At 37.3% G+C, this 21,636-nt stretch overlaps 1 long non-coding RNA gene across 1 annotated transcript in view; it reads left to right on the top strand.

The window, feature by feature from the left end:
• Positions 1-19,457, top strand: part of LOC136246266 (uncharacterized) — a 45,677-nt gene extending 26,220 nt beyond the window's left edge. The window contains exon 3 of the long non-coding RNA XR_010696344.1: positions 19,293-19,457. This is a non-coding gene — a long non-coding RNA (uncharacterized lncRNA). The remainder of the gene's footprint in view (positions 1-19,292) is intronic.
• The last annotated feature ends 2,179 nt before the right edge of the window (positions 19,458-21,636 follow it).

Raw genomic sequence — 21,636 nt, 5'->3', positions numbered from 1 at the left:
AAGTTGCTATAATACATACATAGATAATTTAACATATGAATATTTTCTGAGTGGAAACTGTTTCACTGCTGCATTATTAGTAAGCATTGCAGTGGTAGAATAATTCATTAAATGTATGCTGTATCACATATATATATATATATATATTGCACTATACTCTACTGCCTGTAGGGTATATTATCTATGATCATTTCAGTGAAAATGTTTTCATAGTGGAGCACCCAAGTAGCTACTTTTAATGGTGAACAGCTAGTGCAAATTCCGCATAAAACTAACTATGAACAGTGAAAATTAGCTTATTGACCTGCATTCATCATGCACTACTGCTATATATGTGTACTGCTACTGCCACATACTGCTGACAATAGCTGCTCTCCACCAATTATACCTCCTATTTATAACTACACATATGTAGCTAAGTAGCTTGCTACACTGCTTCTCTGAATACTGCATGTGAATGCTCTATTAGAGTATCCAGACCTAGACTGTTCTATTAGAGTATCTCGATCTTTTCTTGCAAACAGTGTCACATAAAAGTGTAGGGGCCATGGCCCTCCTTCCCCCCCGTCTCCACTGCCTATGAACCAGATATACCAGAAGTTGCTCTAGTATTAAATTTACCATAATATACATGTATATATAGTTTGTGTGAATCGAAGGTGGCCTATAGGGTTGTAGCTATATAGCTTACAGTAGCTCACTTACTCTGTATGCATACAGTGAAATGCTACATAATTACGCATGGGACTATAATTATGCTCCAAAACTTGAGCATTGTGTTTTAGAACAGTGCTTAAAATTGTACCAATTGTGCTTTAGAAAATGACCATTATTCTCATACAATACAGTAATGCCCGTAGAATCAGCTTTGCATATATACTTATCTGCATGATACCTGATTAAGTGAAGCATGTAATATAAATGTATATTAGCATTTATGTAACTTACTTGTTTTCCAATTCCATGTGTTGAATGTGAGTGTCGTAAATAGTTATGCATCTGACTTTCAAATGCAAATGCAGAATGGGTCCACAATGAAACAAAACAGCGAACATAGAAACCAAGATGCAACAGCAGATGGATGTTTATTCCACAGTTAGAGAGACCTATGTAAATACAGTGTATTCAAAATGTTGTATATAGTTGTGTATCTGTCCCTACTATCAAAGGTAGATTTAGGGGGGGGGGGGGGGGGGGGGGTGCTTGGGGTGCTGAAGCACCCCCCTCCAAAATTTTACCGTGTGCAAGCTAGAAAGCTTCTAAAAGTTGCAGTATAGATGCAATTGCATCTTATACATATGCATGGACAATGAAAAGATGGAAAGAGAAGGGAGAATAGCTAATCTTTACTTAGAATTACTAAGAGACGTTCAAATTATACTTTTGGTGTGAGACTTAACCTAAAAGCTGCTAAAAATGGAAATATTTTAATAGAACAGCCAACTACTCTATTAGAACATCCACCATAATATTTTTTTCAAGAAGTTGCCAGTGTCCTTTCTTGACCTGTGCACTGCTATCTTACCATTGCTCCAAACATCCTGCCATATACTAATCACTTTCTGAGAACAACTTCTGTCAGATAGTTTAATATTATAGTGGGAATTTTCAGTTGTAACTACATTGATGCTTGGGTTAACACGCTTAAGTAAAACAGTTAATTTCTTAGCATGTATACAGTTAACAAGGCTGTAGTACCTGAGAACTGTTTGTTTTTGCTTTATCAGTACCACAGTTACATGCTGCATTTATCTGAATCTAGCATCAATTGAATTAAGCTAATAATATTTAATGTCATACAAGGTTTGCACTCCCAAATCCCTTGAAGCTCAACTTTATAAGCTCAAATGATACCACAGCATTTACGTTGTCACATTATAAGGGTGTTAGTAGTGGGCAAAAACTAGTTGTATATGTAAGTGACTTTCGACTCTGGTTGTAAAACAATAATATGGTGATGGGGCCATATATAGGTACCAGCCTATTATGCCGGCATAATTTTGAGCATAATAGGTGCCTGAAAGCATCAAGCATAATGCTAGCATAATAGGCAGAATAATTGTCACACTGTAAGCAAAAATACATGCCACAGAATAAGGTTGACTTACAACAATAAAATACAGTGAAACCTTGATTATCCGTACTAATTGGGGGAAGGGTGTTCGAATGATCGAAAGTACGTAAGATCGAATATCCATACATTTATATACTGAGCTTTGCTCAACTACTCTAATAAAGCTTACACTTTTTGACAAAATACCCTAATTGAGCAGTCGATTTGGTGTTCGGATAATCGAGAATTCGGATAATCAGTGTTCGGATAATCGAGGTTCCACTGTAGTCGATGTCACTTGTATGGCATTAAGTAATTATCTGACACAGCTGTTATTATAGTTTACAATGCAGCCGAATTCATAATGCACAATAAGCACTTTTTACATCTAACCAGTTGTTCATAAGCCAAAGTTTATTACTATCCATAGAAAGTAACAAAACATTGGAACTGTGGCAAAAAATTTGAGCGTAATTATGAGCATAATAGGCAACATTTTTGAGCACTGCAGCATGGCATAATAGGCAAAATTAAAAGCATAATAGGCTGGTGCCTACAGTGTAGCTTAGAAATGGATCCTTAGCACATGATGTCCAGAGATCAGTAGTTGCTGAGAAGAAGCTGACTTCAGTACTAGAAAATGTGCACTTAAGTTTATCATAAGTTTCGCTAAATAATGTAGGTATAGCAGTGCGACTGAAGTAGTTACGACCAGGCAGCTCATACCTACTACAGTCAGAGGCGTAGCTAAGGGGGGGCAGGGGGGGGCATTTGCCCCCCCCCCCCCCCCCCCCCCCCCCATCACTAAATGATTTTTTTTAAAACCTTCGTCACAAGTTTACCAGTATTAAGCTGACACGCAAATGACTGTAAATTATGTACACTACTACACGGTATCACCAGGGGTTGCTAGTGAATGCGCACACGCAACATTCAACTCGCTCGTGAATCCATCGAACGAAAATATTAGATACATACTTCTATATTTAGCCTAGATTACTCGCGTGATAGAATATTTTTGAATCTAAAAAGAGTGACCCGCTTCTCCACGGCAGGAGTCACAACTCACAAGTGAAAAAGGAGACCAGATGATGCTACGAACCTACTGTCTACGAGGTGATAAAGTGTTAGCTAAGTAAATGTACCAAGTTTATAGTATCGAGTTGATCACACTGGACCTTTGTACGTACGGCAGTGCAGTCTGTTTTTACTTTGTCAGTCAGTCAGGTGGATCAGTCAAGCTTACAAGTTCTGCTAGCAAGACAGGTGGGATTTCGTGCAATACATGGCATTTGAATTTCGCTGAGTGAAGTGAGTGAATACGTCATCCTGTCAGCAGTGTGCTAGGACTGCAGCACAGGCTGTGGCTAACGTAAAGTAACCTGTATTTGAAAGTATTAGTTCTACCGGACTGTGGATGAATTTGTTGGAGTACAGTTGTGGCACGTGCGATGATGCTCGACGAATATAGCTACCTCGATTGGAAGCAGTCAGTACTGAAATGGTTACGTAGCTAGTTATTTAAGCTGTGATAATACAACACCGTATGTTGGCTAGCCCACCATTGGGTCATTAGCCTTTTTTGCAATTAGGAATGATTTTGAGTGTTTCGTGGGGGCATGCCTGCCCCTCCGTCACCTTCTGGCTAGCTACGCCCCTGACTACAGTAGGAGCAAAAGATTTCAGCATGCGTTTAAATCCGGGCTTTTCAATAGCATATTCAGGGTGAGAATCTTTTGCAAGCCAATAGGTCACACTTTTAGTCAACCTTACATGTTCCCTAGAATTGGTTGCTAGTTTCTGTCCCCTCAACAAAGCTTCTTTGATTAATGGTTGATTTGAATTTTGCTGGACGCTACTCTGTTTTTCGATTGTGATGATTTCTGAAGGTCAGCATACAAATCAGGGTGTTTGGTTTTAAGATGAGAATATAATATAAATTGCTAGTGTTAGGGGGCATCTCCAAACTGATTTTAGTACGCTTAACGTCATAATGACGCTAACTTCAGACCCCCTCCTTACCGTCACACTATGAAAACAATGCATTGGCAATAGAAGCACAAAACGTTATATTCTTTACCTGAAAACATAGTCTACAAACAGTATAGCTGTTTAATTACGTCACTTTCTCTGTTCTATAGCTGTTTACACTATAACTGCTTTAATAAAATTAAAAACGACATGGGCTGAACCCCCGTTAACGTCATTATGACGTTAAGCGTACCAAAATCAGTTTGGAGATGCCCCCTTACCTGGCTTCGCACGTACCTCCGAAAAACACTCTCTGCAAACAGGCTTGTCCACAACCCTACCGTATATTTGTCTTAACCCAAAATGGCGCCAAACATCTGACTTTGTGTTCTTTTTCGCAACTAAACTGCACGCATTGCTAGTATTACTCATAGACGTTATAGAGTTGATGACAGCTCCACTTGATACGTGGTCGATAGAGGTACTACTATTACCAGGGTCATCTAAGTATTCTTCTTCAGCTTCATTTTCTTCCTCAAACTCATTATTCGCATCAGAACATGACGACGATAACCACTCATCCGAGTCGCTGCCTCCATCATCTACTGCTGACAAATAACTCGCTACAATGGCAGCGGTGTGACGCTGTCCCGCCATGTTTTAGTATTGTTTTACGGAGGTGTACGGACGGTAATTATGATAGCGCGATAATATCGTTACCAATAATTTTTCGCAATACTGGTATAGTGTCAATGCAATTTAATCAATAACAGCCAAACTGTAAAAAAAGGAGTGCGGCCCTTGAAAAGGCTATGGTGAAAAAAGATGTGAAATCCAAGGTGGCGGCCAAGAAATGGCTGTGATGGTAGGTTAATGGTAAAAATTTTAATAACGACAATTCAGGTGAATTTTGTGCCAAGACCAAGCGGCACCAAATTCGCCTGAATTGTTGTTATTAAAATTTTTACCATTAACCTACCATCACAGCCATTTCTTGGCCGCCACCTTGGATTTCACATCTTTTTTCACCATAGCCTTTTCAAGGGCCGCACTCTTTTTTATACAGCTTGGCTGTTTTTAATTAGATTTCACTTCTTTTTGTATTTGTATACCCCAAATCCGGCCTATGGCCAGCTTTGGGGCTTTTTAACCTATATTTTTTCTTTACCACAGGAAAAAGAAAAAGATGAAGCAGATTTTATAAATACTTTAACTCATTCTGATTTTATCAATAAATGTACAAATATAATATTATATGATTCATATATTTATTATCTGTCAATTAATCCTCACAGGATAATTTGCAGCTGATCTCTCTACTGGGTGACTTGAAATGTACCTGAACTCTCTACAGGGTGATTTGCTTGTACGTAGATGAACTCTTTACAGGATTATCTCTACAGGGTGACTTGACTCTAGCTGAACTCTCTGCAGGGTTATCTGTTTGTAGTTGAACTCTCTACAGGGTGATTTGTTTGCAGCTGAACTCCCTACAAGGTAATTTCTAGCTGATCTGTCTACAGGGTGACTTGTTTCTAGCTGGTCTCTGTACAGGGCAATTTGTTTGTAGCTGAATTCTCTGCAGGGTGATTTGTTTGCAGTTGAACTCTATAATGGTGGTTTCTTTGTAGCTGAATTCTCTACAAGGTAACTTCTTCTAGCTGATCTCTCTACAGCGTGAATTGTTTGTATCTGAACTCTCTACAGGGTGATCTGTTCATAGCTGACCTCTCTACAGGGTGATTTGTTTGCAGCTAAACTCTCTGCATGATGGTTTCTTTGTAGCTGGATTCTCTACAAGGTAACTTCTTCTAGCTGATCTTTCTACAGGATGACTTGTTTACACAGCAAAAATAGTGTTCCACTACTACGTATTCTAACCCCGTCTTTATTCAGTATTGGAACAACTATTTTTAAAAACTGCCTATAACGAGACAAAATGAACCTCAAATCTATAAATGACTCTAATGTTATTCACTATTGGGAACTGTGATCTGTTTTTGTTTGAGCTAAGGTAGAAGTTTTGGACTATTAGTTCAAACACCAAAATATAGATGGAATAAATACAGTCAGTATTTGTGTATGAATTATGCTGTGGTTTGTAGCTGAACTATCTGCAGGGTGATTCTTTGTAGCTGATCTCCCTACAAGGTGATCCTTCTAGCTGATCTCTCTACAGGATGACTTGTTTCTAGCTGAACTCTCTACAGGGTAATTTGTCTGCAGCTGAACTCTCTGCATTTGTAGCTGTACTCTCTACAAGGTACATTTTTTTTTCTAGCTGATCTCTCTACAGGGTGAATTGTTTCTAGCTGAATTGTCTATAAGATTAACTGTTTGTAGCTGAACTTCCTACAGAAGAACTTGCAATGTAATGTACTTCTTTAATGGAGTACGTTATAAACGTAGCCGAATGCTCTATTAGGGTGACTGCTCTATTAGAGTACCTCGATCTCGCATTTGCTACACGTAGTTGGGTTTCGAATCATAACTCAGTGGTTTGTAATCCGATTCTTCTGTACTACTGCAAGGACTTTCTATGAGGATTATTCCAGCTACACACCAATTTTCAGATCATTGCTCTTAGCGGTTTGCCTTGTAGGCATGAAAATTAATAGTTTTATTATTCGTAAAAATCGATTGCGTGACACAGGTTGCATGGGCTTTGTGTCATATCTCCATGGTCTTTATCTCGATTCTTTTCAAACCACAGAAAGGCACTCGTACGATGGTTACTCCATCTACATAGCAATTTTCAGCTCATTCCTTCAAGGGATTTACCCTGTGGGCGTGACAGACCTTCGATCTTATTTTACGCGAATAATCGGTCATAACTCCGTGAATGTTCATCGGATTCCTACCAACGTTGGTACTGAGATCCGCCTTAATGAGCCCTTCACGTGTGCCAAATTTCATCCCGATTGAAACACGCATTCGTGTTTTATGGCGGATTTTGCGAAGTGTGCGAAATGAAGAAGAAGACGAAGAAGAAGAAGAAAAAACGAAGAAATTAAAACGACATTTTGTTCGCTCGTATCTCGGAAATGGCTTGAGCGATTTTCTTCACATTTGGTATGTAGACTCCTCTAACTGGCCGGCACTTCTCTAGCAAATTTGGGTCCAATCGGATTAGGGATCACAGAGCTACATAGGTGTGAAAATTGCGTTTTCTTTCTTCCTGTTAATATACTCACGGTGTGGTGTGCAGGTTTCTTGGGCCGCTCGACACACTATCGTGTGTCTTGATGTCGCGGTTTGGCGATATAACCGAGATATCGCCCACCCCTACACACAGTGATAACTAACAAAAAGTTGAATATACAGCTACAGGGCCAGAATTATGACCTTGGTAATGTGGTATTGTGGTGGGTATGTACGCACCAGCGTTGAAATCGGGTCGGGTCATCTGGGTCATCCGGGTCACATTTTCTCCGGGTATGACCCGGATTGGATCACGTGAGAAACGAAATTGTTCGTTTGACGACGTGGAAACTTATAAACGCTATCGCGTAGCTCTTTCGTGAGCCACGCTCACTTATCGCATTACCGACATACGCTTAGCCACGCTCATTTGTTAGTAAGTCTAGTATGTAGTACGAAATTGAGGGAATGTATGGTGAGGGGTAGCTATTGTCAGTAGGTGAAGACCTTTTTTTTTTTTTTTGGTCTTCAACGTACAGCTAGGCTGAAGTTGCAATATTTACTCAACACGAATCGAACGCTTAAAATGAAGACTCGTTCGCTCGCTCGAGACTATCCGAAACACGTCTCGGCTTTAATTAATCCGCGTAACACCCGGGTCAGTGGGTCATCGGGGTCAGCAGTAACTTATTTTCTTGGGAATGATCCTTACTGTAAAACTGTCGAACAAAACTGGACTGATCTAAAAGGTGTAATCAATGACAGTGTTGCAAAGCACGTGCCATACAAAACTATACGTTCCAACTCCAAATTACCATGGATAAACAGAGAAATAAAGAGGGATATGAAGAGACGCAAACAATTATACAACATAGCTAAAAGAACCAAATCTAGTAATGACTGGAATGCCTATCGCAAGATTAAAAACTCTATAAATAGCAAGATTAAAGTAGCACACAATAATTATTATAATAGAATGTTTGACAACTCATTTAATGGAAATCGTAGACAATTTTGGAAGTATATTAGAGCAAAACATAAGGACTACCATAATATCTCCACCCTAATTGTAGATGGTGAATCTATCTCAGATACAAAGAGTAAAGCCAATTCATTAAACAACTATTTTGAGTCAGTCTTCACTAAAGAAAACTTATCTAATATCCCTTCCATGAATGGTTGCAACAACCCTGTGAATGCTCTGCCTACTATGCCAAGTATTACATTTTCAGTGGCTGGTATCCAACATCAATTATCCCTATTAGATACCAACAAAGCCAGTGGGCCAGACAACATTCATCCATATATCTTGAAGAATTGTGCAAACGAAATATCTCCTATACTGCAAGTTATATTCACTCAATCACTTGACACAGGTATACTACCTTCCGATTGGCTCATGGCAAATGTATGTCCAGTTTTTAAGAAAGGAAACCGTACTAGTACCGCAAACTACCGACCAATATCATTGACTTCTGTATGCTCCAAAACTATGGAACATATTATATATCATTCCGTAATGAATCATTTAAACTCTAATAGCATTCTCATTGATACCCAGCATGGCTTTAGATCCCAGCACTCTTGTGTTACCCAACTTATTTCACTGATAGAAGACTTGTCACATGCTCTAGACCAACAGAAACAAACCGATGTCATTCTCCTTGACTTTGCTAAAGCGTTTGATAGTGTCCCACATCAAAGACTATTAGTTAAATTAAGACACTATGGTATCAACGATCACATCTGTCAGTGGGTCAATACTTGGCTGACCAGAAGGTCACAGCAAGTAGCTTTGGACGGTACTTTTTCTGACTCGATAGCTGTTCACTCAGGAGTCCCTCAAGGGACGGTCCTCGGCCCTTTGATGTTTCTTCTATACATTAATGACATAACAGAACATGTAAATTCGCCACTACGGTTATTTGCTGATGACTGTTTACTTTACAGAATTATCACCACCAAGGAGGATGCCATTCAACTTCAGCATGATCTTGATCAACTACACGAATGGGCAACTAAGTGGCAATTAAGATTCAATGTAACCAAATGTACTATATGCGGTTTACCAGATCATTATCACCAATCATTTTCAACTACAAGCTAAACAATCACAACTTGGGTACGTCAAACCAACACTCCTACCTTGGTGTTATATTGGACAACAAACTATCATGGTCTCCACATATTAGTAATATAGCTGCTAAGGCCAATAGAACATTAAACTTTTTGAAACGCAATCTGAGTTGCTGCTCATCTAACATCAAAGCAACAGCCTACCTTACGATAGTACGACCGTCAATGGAATACGCTGCAGTCATCTGGGACCCATACCACCATAACAATATTCAATAGCTAGAGAAAGTACAGCGTAGGGCAGCTAGATGGGTCCTAAATGATTTCAATCGATTCAGCTCAGTCACAGCTATGTTACAGCATCTTTCTTGGCCAAGCCTTCAGCTGAGACGTAAAATATCCAGATTACAAGCACTTTTTAAAATTATACATCAAGATTATTCACTGTCAATTCCTCTTCATTTTATTTCAATGACAAGATCCACCAGACTATATCACCCACATCGTTTTATTCTACCAAATTCATCTACCCATTCATACCAACAGAGCTTTTTCTCCAGATCAATTAAGGATTGGAACAACTTACCATCTTCCATCATTGAGAGCAACAATATTGACTCTTTTTCAGCGGAACTGCAAACATTGTATGGAACTCTATAACTGTAATCTTTGTAACTACGTAGCTAAATTCATTTTATGATTGCTTTTTTTTCCTGAGCATATCAGCTGTGCTGTCTGCTCAGTAACAATAATAATAATAATAATAGTAGTGACCCGGTTTTAACGTTGGTACGTACTATATTGTCCAAGTAATCAATATAGTGATCAGTTAGATCTGAAAGTAATATGTTAATACTTGTTACTGTAACACTAAAGTAATAATGAACTTATACAATGATTTCATAAAAAACGAAGCTTCATGCATTGACAATATGTGACCTGGTATGCAAAAAGGGCTTATAGCCTTTTCAATTGCACGTACTTAACAACCTGTAACTTGACCTGTGAATGTGGCATCACCTTGAAATGTGGTCCCCTTACACCCCTAACATAGCACAATGGCTTGGTGTAATATGAAGGTGATAGGTTGAAAACATGAGGAGTTATGATTAGTCAAACTTGACAATTTGGAAATGCTATAACACTTCATTTTGCAGACAGGGTCACATACACCTGTATGTTGAAGCTTAATTGCATACATATTCTAATGCAACTCAGTGTGGATCAAGAACATTCAAGAATGCTATTACAAAGTTGTATCAAATATAGCTATCATGGATATGAAAAGAATTGTACATGGTACAGTGCATATTTATACTCACTGAAGCATGCATACAAATACAAAATCAATGCTACATTGCTGCTTAACAACTAATGAATTAGAGTCACTGCACTGCTAAATATGTCACTACTTTACTACAATAATTATGTCAAGGTCAAGAGTCCCAAATTCAGTCCGATGAAAAGATGAACACTCACTATATTCCAACATGGATGTCTACAGCTATGTACCTAAAGTTGTACTTTTCTCCAGCTTCATCATCACTATAGATATCCAATGTAATAGGTTTGCCCAATGTTAAAGTAGTATTATAAAGTCCTGCAGTGGTATAGGCTCCCTCCATTGCTGTGGAAGTCTGGCAGGTTCCTGATTGCTGGCGAGTACTGAAAAGGAAATTGTATGTCTGAGGATAGCGATTGCCTGTATTGATCAATGGCCCATAGGGCATTACTTTTTTGTTGGTAAATGATGTACCAGGAGTGCCTTGGGCATGGACACATGGCCCGCTATGACTATAATCAAGTCGATCATGAACAAAGAATCCAATAGCTTGAGACCCATCAGAGAGAACTATCCAAAAATCACTATCTACAGTATCACCATATTTTGGGTTGACACCAATAGTGATATCTGCAACCACATGGTAAAGGAATTCTCCAAGTGGCACACTAAGCAAACGTTGAAATTTTGTAGAGTGGTCACACTCAATTGAATCATCAGCTGATAAGATTTGACAATCCTTTGACAAGCCACCACGGAAGGCCAAGTAATTAGCAGGCGAAAACAGCAGTTTCTGTTAGAAAGACACACACATTTGCACAAATATAGCTAGCTATATAACTGGAAACAGCTAAGATATACATGTGTATATATAATATTATTATCTAATCCAAAACAGCCAAGCTGTAGAAAAAGTGTGCAGCCCTCAAAAAGGCTATGGTGAAAAAAGATGTGAAATCCAAGGTGGCGGCCAAGAAATGGCTGTGATGGTAGGTTAATGGTAAAAATTTTAATAATGACAATTCAGGTGAATTTTGGTGCCACTTGGTCTTGGCACAAAATTCACCTGAATTGTCATTATTAAAATTTTTATTAACCTACCATCACAGCCATTTCTTGGCCGCCACCTTAGATTTCATGTCTTTTTTCACCATATAGCCTTTTTGAGTGCCGCACACTTTTTATACAGCTTGGCTGTTTTGGATTAGATTTCATTTCTTTTTGTATTTGTATACCCCAAGCTTTGGGACTTTTTAAACCTATATTTTTTCTTTACCACAAGAAGAAGAAAAATGAAGTAGATGTACTTTAAATATTTTATCAGTAAATGTACAAATTATATGCATAATACATAATTATATTTATTACAGAAATCTCCATGGTGGTTTCTTTGTAATTGAACACTCTACAAGGTGACTTCTTCTAGATGCTCTATACAGGGTGATTTGTTTGTAGCTAAACTATCTACAAGGTAATTTCATCTAGCTGATCTCTCTACAGGGCGATTTGTTTGTAGCTGAACTCTCTACATGGTGGTTTCTTTGTAGCTGAACTCTACAAGGTGATTTCTTCTAGCTGAGCTATCTCTTTGAAATTCCGTAGTTGAACTCCTTACAAGATAACCTCTTCTAGCTGATCTCTCTACAGGGTGAATTGTTTGTAGCTGAACTCTCTACGGGTGATTTGTTTGTAGCTGATCTCTATATAGGTTACTTGTTTCTAACTGATCTCTTGAATTCTCTTCAGGGTGACTGCTCTATTAGGATGACTGCTCTATTAGAGTATCTCGATCTCGCACTTGCTACACCAAGTTGGATTTCGTGTTATAACTCCGTGGCTTTAAGTCTGATTCTTCTACACCATTGAAGAGCATTTCTAAGATGATTACTTCATCTGTACAGCGAATTTCAAAGCATTACCCCAAGCGGTTTATCTGGTAGGCGTGGCAAATAGTCGTTTTTTATTAGCTAATCTCGATTGCGTAATTGCTACACACTGTTGGTTTTTTCGTTGTATCTTCCTGGTTTTTAACTCGATTTCTTTCGAACCACACACGGTTTGAGGTTCAATAGTTAACCTATTCACCCACCGATTTTCAGCTTCTTCCCATGCGCGGTTTACTCTGTAGGCGTGATAACATCTTGGTGCTATTTTTCGTGAATAATTGCTCATAACTCTTTACCTGTTTATCGTATTCCAGCCAAAGTTGGTACCGAGATGCGCCTTTATACCCCCTTCTGTGTGCCAAATTTCAAGGCAATCGGATATAGTGTTCGCGTTTTATAGCAGTTTTTGTAAGTGTGCGAAAAGAGGAAGAAAAATAAGAAGAAATAAGCCAAGAAACTACTGTAAGCCAATATTTGAAGTCGCATATCTCGGGAACGCTTGAAGCGATTTCGCTCAAATTTGGAATGTGGAGTACTGAAGTTGTAGGGAGTGTCCATAGCAAAAATTGTCTTGTTTCATCAAGGTAGCACAGAGCTACGGAGATGCGAAAATTGCGTTTTCTTTCTTCCTGTCAATATACTCACGGGTGTTGCGCGCTGGCTTCTTGGGCCGCACGACACACTACCGTGTGTCTTAATTAAGACTGTGTATGTATGTGTGTGTCTGTGTGTGTCTGTGTGTGTCTGTGTGTGTTTGTATGTATGTATGTATGTATGTATGTATGTATGTATGTATGTATGTATGTATGTATGTATGTATGTATGTATGTATGTATGTATGTATGTATGTATGTGTGAATGTGAATGTGAATGTGAATGTGAATGTGAATGTGAATGTGAATGTGAATGTGAATGTGAATGTGAATGTGAATGTGAATGTGAATGTGAATGTGAATGTGAATGTGAATGTGAATGTGAATGTGAATGTGAATGTGAATGTGAATGTGAATGTGAATGTGAATGTGAATGTGAATGTGAATGTGAATGTGAATGTGAATGTGAATGTGAATGTGAATGTGAATGTGAATGTGAATGTGCATGTGCATGTACCCAGATCCCTGCACTTGCTATTATACCAAATCTGGAAACCACCTTGAGAGAATAAGCCACTGAACTACATTATGGTGTACTGTATGCAAGTACTATAGCTGACTTCAATAGCTATTGTATACATTCATAACATTACATAAATAAGTCCATACCTCTGCATACATAGATACACACATATACATACATACATACATACATACATACATACATACATACATACATACATACATACATACATACATACATACATACATACATACATACATACATACATACATACATACATACATACATACATACATACATACATACATACATACATACATACATACATACATACATACATGTCGAATGTCCACGCACACACACAACTGAACACACATGCACACACATACACACAACTGAACACACACACAACCGAACACACATGCACACGCAAGCACGCACACACACCAGCACACACAGAGGCATAGCCCCAGCCACTGAGTAGCAGAATTGGCTCAGTTTTTACTGAGATTTGCTTAGGTTCCGTTTAAGCCCTAAATGTCTGTGAATAATTATGTTCAGGAAACCCCTCTAATTACGCCCGTGCATCTCGCATACTTTATGTAGCTAGATATAATAAGTAGCTAGTCTAACTATAGCTGTAGGCAGCCGGCATTCCAGCATTTGAATTTTTTTATATCCTAAGATCCATAGCTCAGTATAGCCAGGTACCAGACATAAGGCAAGGCAAACTTGATTAGTAGTATTTCTCATCCCCGCCCGCATCTCTTTTTAACCCACCTCCTATAATTTCATTATTGTACGTGCACATGTATTTTAATCAGTGCTAAGAAGGCTGGCTGTCATTTTACAGCACAGCAAATGTCAGTGAACGGTGGTAAAACATAAGTACTAGTTCTTAAAAGGCTTTATAACTAACCTTTATAGTAACAGACAGCTTGAATTAGAGTATTTTCTTTAAGGAAGTTTCTTTAATAATGAATAATGAAATATGACCTCCCACCTGCATGGAAATCCAAATTCTTGTGGATGAGAAACAAGTGTTCAAGTTTTCCTGGCTTAACTAAGAAGCTGTAGCTAGACCATTAATTCAGTTTTAAGCCCTAGCCTATTGAAAAGTTGGCAACAACCTGATCATACATATATTGCTATATACAGGAGCAAAATCACATAGCTAGCTAGTAAATGATTTTGCAAGAAGAGCTTACCTCTGCAACAGTTGCAGATACGATCAGCAGCAACAGGCACCATATGTGAGTAAAGCTGGTCATCTTATGCAATGGAGCACTGGCTAGACGAATTCCAATAGAAGCTTGGATAATTTGCTTTAGCAGGTTTTGAAATGGCTATAGCTACACTGGCTGCTTAGCTTCTTATATAGCTTAGCTGAGCCGTTTTTCCAGGAATGTGGTGCATCTAATTAAATAGAATTGTTTGATGTAGAAATACATTAAGTGCCAGCACTCTATCAAGTGCCAGTCAAATGATGTCTACTAATGTAGCTAGTTACTAAGAATTGTAAAAACTATTAATTGTTGTTGATCATGTGGTTGCATATAGCTTTATTGACATCAGTGTTACAATAATTATCACATAGCTAACAATCTAATACAACTTCATTTTTTTATTAGCTGGTGACCGCATCGTAATTTTCTTTACCAAAATAGATTTTCCTTGTAAAAACATTACAGCTGTCTGCTATAGCCAATATATAACTATAACATTTTAAAGATGTCATTTCTTTTGTGTGGTTTTAGTCTCCATTCATGAATAATCTATTGTACCAACATATACATAACAGACATACCATAGTACTCCTACCCACCCTACATATCTGCAATACATCTTTACCAGTCACTTGTACACCTATAATAGTGTATTTACAAGGTTCAGTGTACTGATAATCTAGTATGGTAAAATCAAAGTGGCAGCCATGATATTATTATGTTAACTATTTGTAAAGTTGTATAACACCTGGACATGAAAGTAGTACTATGGCATGTACGTTGATACAATAATGGACAGAGACCAAAAGAAATCTTTTAAAAGTTATTGGCTTTGGCAGAGAGATGTAATGTGTTTACATGGAGTATCTATTATGGTTGAAAAAAAAAGTGTTATGCCTATTCTAAACTATTAACACTCTCAAGATCAATAACAATTACTTAATTACAATTTTATAAATACATTAGCAGACACAGTTTTCAGAGTGCTGGGACTTGACAAAGTGCTGGCACTTCATGTAATTCAAAATGTGATTTTACCTAATAGATATTCTTAGTAAATGTATTAGCACATTTCACTGTAGTTTTAGTGTTACATTTTATATGTTGTCGGGTAGTTTCCTCAAAAATTAAAACGTCTAATAACTTAATCCTTATATCCTATAACATGAATTCGATTTAAGATTAAACTATGATAACATAATTTAACCCATGCAGTGACTTAATTTGAATATAATAATTTAAAGAATACTATTACGAAGTACATTACAAAGCGGTGCAAAATTTCGACTGCTTTTGATCACCTAGCAAAGAGGCTTGATGTATTGACTTTGGGATGCTTGTCTTTTAAGACAATAAAGAGAATTTTAATATGTGGTATAATATATTAACCTGTATGTATACAGGGTACTGTTTGGCATATAAGTTATAGTTATATCCCAGTACGAGGGTGATATCATTCTTATTACACGAGTACGAGGCGGAGCAGAGGACGAGTGTAATAACAATGATATCATCCGAGTATACGGGATATAACTATTTTTATATCCCAGTGCGCGGGAGTGCGCAGAAGTTTACGGATAGTAAATTAAGTTTCGGTTTGAGTTCCTGTCACTGTGCTCAAGATTTCGTCCGAATTATGTGGAGATTCTACTTCGTAGCTACAAGAGAGACCTTACATACTGCCTACAAACTGTAGCGAAGGGCGGTGTTATGAAGCAGCGGTTCCAGGTACGATTAGCCTTCGTCAGAAGTTGGTATGGTGGTGTCGCGTGGTGTGCAAGAGAAAAATAAAGACCAATAAGTCTACCCAACTGGAAGGGAATATGGGACATAATACACGTACATACTGAAAACTACACCATACTACTACTTATTACCTAACTATATACTTATTAATTTTTTCACCAACAGAGTAGTTAATTTGTGGAATTCTCTTCCAGCAGATGTTATTTCTGCACCAACCGTGGCATTGTTTAAGAAGAATCTTGATGATTTATGGAGAACAACAAGATATGGGCACTCTCAAAGGCCTGCGGCCTAGCTTGACAGTCTTGTACTGCCAAGCAATTTTTGTCCATTAATAATAATAATAATAATACTACCTACGTACTTAACTTAACCAGTGTCAAAGTCAGGAAATTCGTCCCCAGCAGTGAGCGAATACTGGCGGAGTATCATTTTCTCATTGAACCTCCAAAAAGTCACAGACAGTTGCTGGAGAAGTTGGTGCCTAGCAAACTTTCGAGGTAAACCGTTTCTAACAGTTGTTTTGTCAGCTATGGATCCTAAAATTGATAGGGCATATGGTGACCAAACACCAAAGGTCTCACATACAAGAGGGATAAAATCTCCTCCATTATCATTCACAATATCCTGGTATTGGTTGTCCTTAGCTATCTCACCAACAGCAGCGGCCACCCCAGCCTGAGAAGAAGCAGAAGACCAACAAGTGGCTACCATAGTCCGAGATAGAACGGTGAAGCTAGAGGAAGTTAGTTCTTCACCATAGTGACCGTTGGGAGTGATTGCTGGAGCGAAAATCGTCACGGACTATTCTTGACATTTGTTAAACTATCGTATTGGTAACTTGTAATGTTATTGTGTAAAGGATTAACAGTTTTCTTGTAAGATTTAGCTAGTTTTAAGTGCTGTATTGGTGTGTTTTGTATCAATATTTCCTTATTTGGCTCTTTGTTCCATTGGTAAACAATGCCATTCGCGGTTATTATGATGTCACGAAAGAGACTGGCTGAGTGGCTCTGCAACAGGGTGATAACTAATATATCGTACAGTAGCAGCGCCGCTCTGTCTAGCTGTATGGTAGTTATAACCCAGTGCGGCGCTTTGATACTCCCACGCACTTGGGATGTAATAAACTTTACTTTAGACTCTTACATTATGCAAATACATTCTCAGCAGTTTCATGCTGTTCTCTTTTATGGTGAACCCAGGAATTTTTAATAGATTATGAATTACATTACATCAAGCATACATATCACAAATGTGTATATGAAAACTATATGATGTATACAAGCCGAAGTGGGCGAGACTGACATGATAGGCAGCTCCAGTATATGAGACAACATACAAAATGTAAAACTACACTGATTCAGAAATGTGATAGCTAATACATTTACTAAGAATTAGATTATAAATCACTATTACTTTTATTTTGTTTGATGTAGAATACATTAAGTGCCAGCACTCTGCAGAGCACTGTCAATCGTGTCTGCTAATGTGTTTACAAAGAATTGTAAAATTGTCACTAAAATTGTTATTGATCTTGAGGTTGTTATTAGCTGACATCTGTGTTAGAATATGCATATCACATAACATTCAGTAACATGATATTCTTAACCAAAATGGATTTTCCATGTAAACACATTACCTATGTCTGCTATAGCCAATAGCTTTTTAAAGATGACATTTCTTTTGTGTAGTTTTAGTCTCTATCTACTACCTATTGCACCACATACATACCATAGTACTACTGTCACATCCAGGTATTATACAAGTTTTTAAAAGTTAACATAATATTAATTGTACAGTAGTTTCCACGCTTGATTTTACCACATTAGGTTTACAATGAGAATAGGTTATCAATACACTGAATCTTGCACAATATACAAATACACTATTTTAGGTATACAAGACTGTGACTGGTAAAGATGTATTACAGATATGTAGGGTGGGTAAGAGTACTATGGTATATCTGTATGTATGTAGGTACAATTGATATTGGATAGAATAAAGTGATACTAAAATCTCACAAAAGAAAAACCGATCTTTATAAAACTATAGTAGACAGATGGAATGTTTTTAAAAGGAAAATCCATTTTGGTAAAGAATGTCATGATTATGTTGCAGTCGCCAGTTAATACACATGAAGCTGTATTATGATATTGTAATACTGATGTCAATAAAGCTAGCTATGGCAATCACAGGGTCAACAACAATTGCTTAATGATAGGTTTCCTAAATACATTAGTGGACATTTGACAGAGTGCTGGTACTTGACAGAGTGCTGGCACTTGATGTAATTCTACATCAAACAAAACAAAAGTAATAGCTAGTGATTATTAATCTAATTCTTAGTACATTTATTATCACATTTCATTGGTATTTTAGTCATACATGAGCTCCCTAACATGTCACTCTTACCCACTTTACTTGTCTACATCATATGCTGGTATTCTACTTTTCACTTACACATACTGTACACTTGTGGTATAATATTTGTGCTTGATGTACTGTATTGCATAATCTATTAAAAATTCAAATTGAAACAGTTGAAATTGTGTATTTTGTTTTAAGGGTAGCATTCCTAGCTGTGACACTGTCATTATTTAAACTTGTTTGTTCTGCCCTTTCTGTTGCTTCTGCCGTCAAATGATGTGCAGTACGGCAGTAACTTGCTTTTAATAATTATGTAGCTGACATGTGATCTACAAATATCCAATAGTTCTCTATGAGTAAAATTAATGTATGTATATTTACCAGTAGGATGTTGTTACTTGTTGCATGTTTCTGTCATAATACAGGTTTGGAGGATTTTGCTAAGGGGGGACACATGGATAGAAGTGACTCCATGCACAGTGTGCAAAACACACTCAGCGAAATGTGAAGCATGAATATATAAGGGGTCTGTGGCTATGCCCCTCCCCTCCTCAAGAAATTTTGAAAAATTAACATCCTGATATTAAATTTGTTGGAAATTTTTGAATGAATTATTTTGATAGTTTAGCACTGAAAGTGCAAATGCTAATAGTAGCTATGTATATAATTACTGAGCTAGAAAACAGAACTAGTATAGCAATTTAGGTCTAGGCTACTCCCCATGTAAGGAAATTTTACATTCGGAGATTGAATTTGTGGCAGTTTGACTAAGTAACACTGCAAGTATGAATGCTAACTATATAGTAGCTATATGCTGAGTTATAGACAACAGAATTAGTTGTATTGTAGTTTAATGTCTAGGCTATTATGCTCACATAGGAAAGTTTGAAAATAAGCTTTCTGGGATTGAATTTGGTGGTAAGTTCAACTGAAGTTTGTAAATGTTTATGAAAATTCAATGTTGAAAGCACAAATGCTGGTAGTTTAAGATCTATAAGCTCTCTAATAATTAATACTTTTACGAATAATTAACTACCTCAACTGAAAAATTAGTTAACTGAACTGAAAATTTTATTGAATGTTCAAATATTACATAATGTCTATAAACTATACTAAAGCACAAGCATTGCAAAATAGTTAAACATTGATTTTGGTGGCATGTGGTGTGCAGCATCACATGAATTTTGTGGCAAATCCCAGTGACTGTCACTGACCAATTTTGCAATCAGTGACCCTCATTACCACAAAAAGTAGTGACGTTCACTAAGTCAGACTCATTTGCACAGTGTAATGCTAGCATAATAGGTAGAGTAATAATGCTATTAGCCTTTGTTTGTTAAATGCACGTCACAAAATTTAATGAAGGTCGACATACCCTAACAACATAGTTGGCAACTCTAATAGAGCAGTCAGGTAATTGTTTGACAATATTTTTACTAAGGTACTGCACAAATCAACCTAATTAATCAATTTTCTGCAAGAAACACATTTAAACAGTTGTTCGATTGCTTTTAACTATCAACTAGTTAAAATTGTACACGTTTCAGTGAAATTAAATGTCAACCATCAATAGTACTCTGTTTCTCAAATTAAAAGCAATTTAAGTTGTTTATCCAGCAAGACCTTTATTTGTGACGGGTCTCTGAAAGCAGGACATGTGGAGACATAGATTTTGTCTACTTTTCCAAACTTAGGCTGACTCATAACTTTTTATTTCATGTTTTGGCCACATTTATCATAAATCAGTTGTGACCGAAATTGCGAAAAGGGGTCTTCCACACCTGTGACAAATCCAACTCTAAGAACTTGAAAGATCATAACTCAGTGCATAAAAAACCTGAAACACTTCCAATCCACTAAGCTATGTTGGTGCTCACAATTTCAAGTCAATAGCCTTTTCCAATTTGACGTTATCAGTCATCAAAGTTGTCAACTTGGATGGCTTATGTAAGTGGATGGTTTATGCAATTGGCTTTATAGCACAAGTTGCAAAAGGCAGATGTTCAATCCCAGCACTGAGATATAAACTGTTATGTAAAGGAGCGTACTTTGTGCCCACACATCCAATTTTTACAGGTATGGCACTTAATACATAATATTCCAGGGAGGTAAGACAAAAATTGTAACTTTGCTGTACAAAACAAGGTGACTTTTACGGTTTTATACTTGTTGTGGAGTGCAATACAAATACTCTAATAGAATATTCAGTAACTCAGTAATGGAGGTAGCCACTAATTATTTGACCTACTGATTTGTTACACTTCTATTACATCACTGCACAAAACATAATTAACATTGAACATTAGGCAGTTAAACATTGTGACATGGTAAAAATAAAATGGATGAGCCTAATCACAACTACATACATACGAGATATTCATTACATTCCTATATAGTAATGAATTTAAACTATTTTGTTCTTCTCCATATTAGTGACATATGTTAACATACAGTTCGATGGCATCCAAGACAAAATTAATATCATGACATCAATGTTTTTGTGATCAGCAGCTCGTGGTTGATACAGCATCCTCCTTTCCACTCTTAGCTCTTTATGGTACTAAGCTATTAATAAGTGCAGGGAGAAGCTGTATTTTAGTTTAACTACATAAACAATGCAGTGAAATGCAGGCATAGGTGGTTGGGAATGAGAGGAGGGGAACATACTACTTTCATTGCACAATATACGCTTGTAAGTCAAAAATTTCAAGATTTGCACACTAACATTATAAAAATATCAGTATAGAAAACACAACACAAGACATGTGA

The sequence above is a fragment of the Dysidea avara genome, chromosome 2 (assembly GCF_963678975.1).
Source record: "Dysidea avara chromosome 2, odDysAvar1.4, whole genome shotgun sequence".
NCBI classification, from domain to species: Eukaryota; Metazoa; Porifera; class Demospongiae; order Dictyoceratida; family Dysideidae; genus Dysidea; species Dysidea avara.
This window is presented reverse-complemented; position numbering and strand designations above follow the sequence as displayed.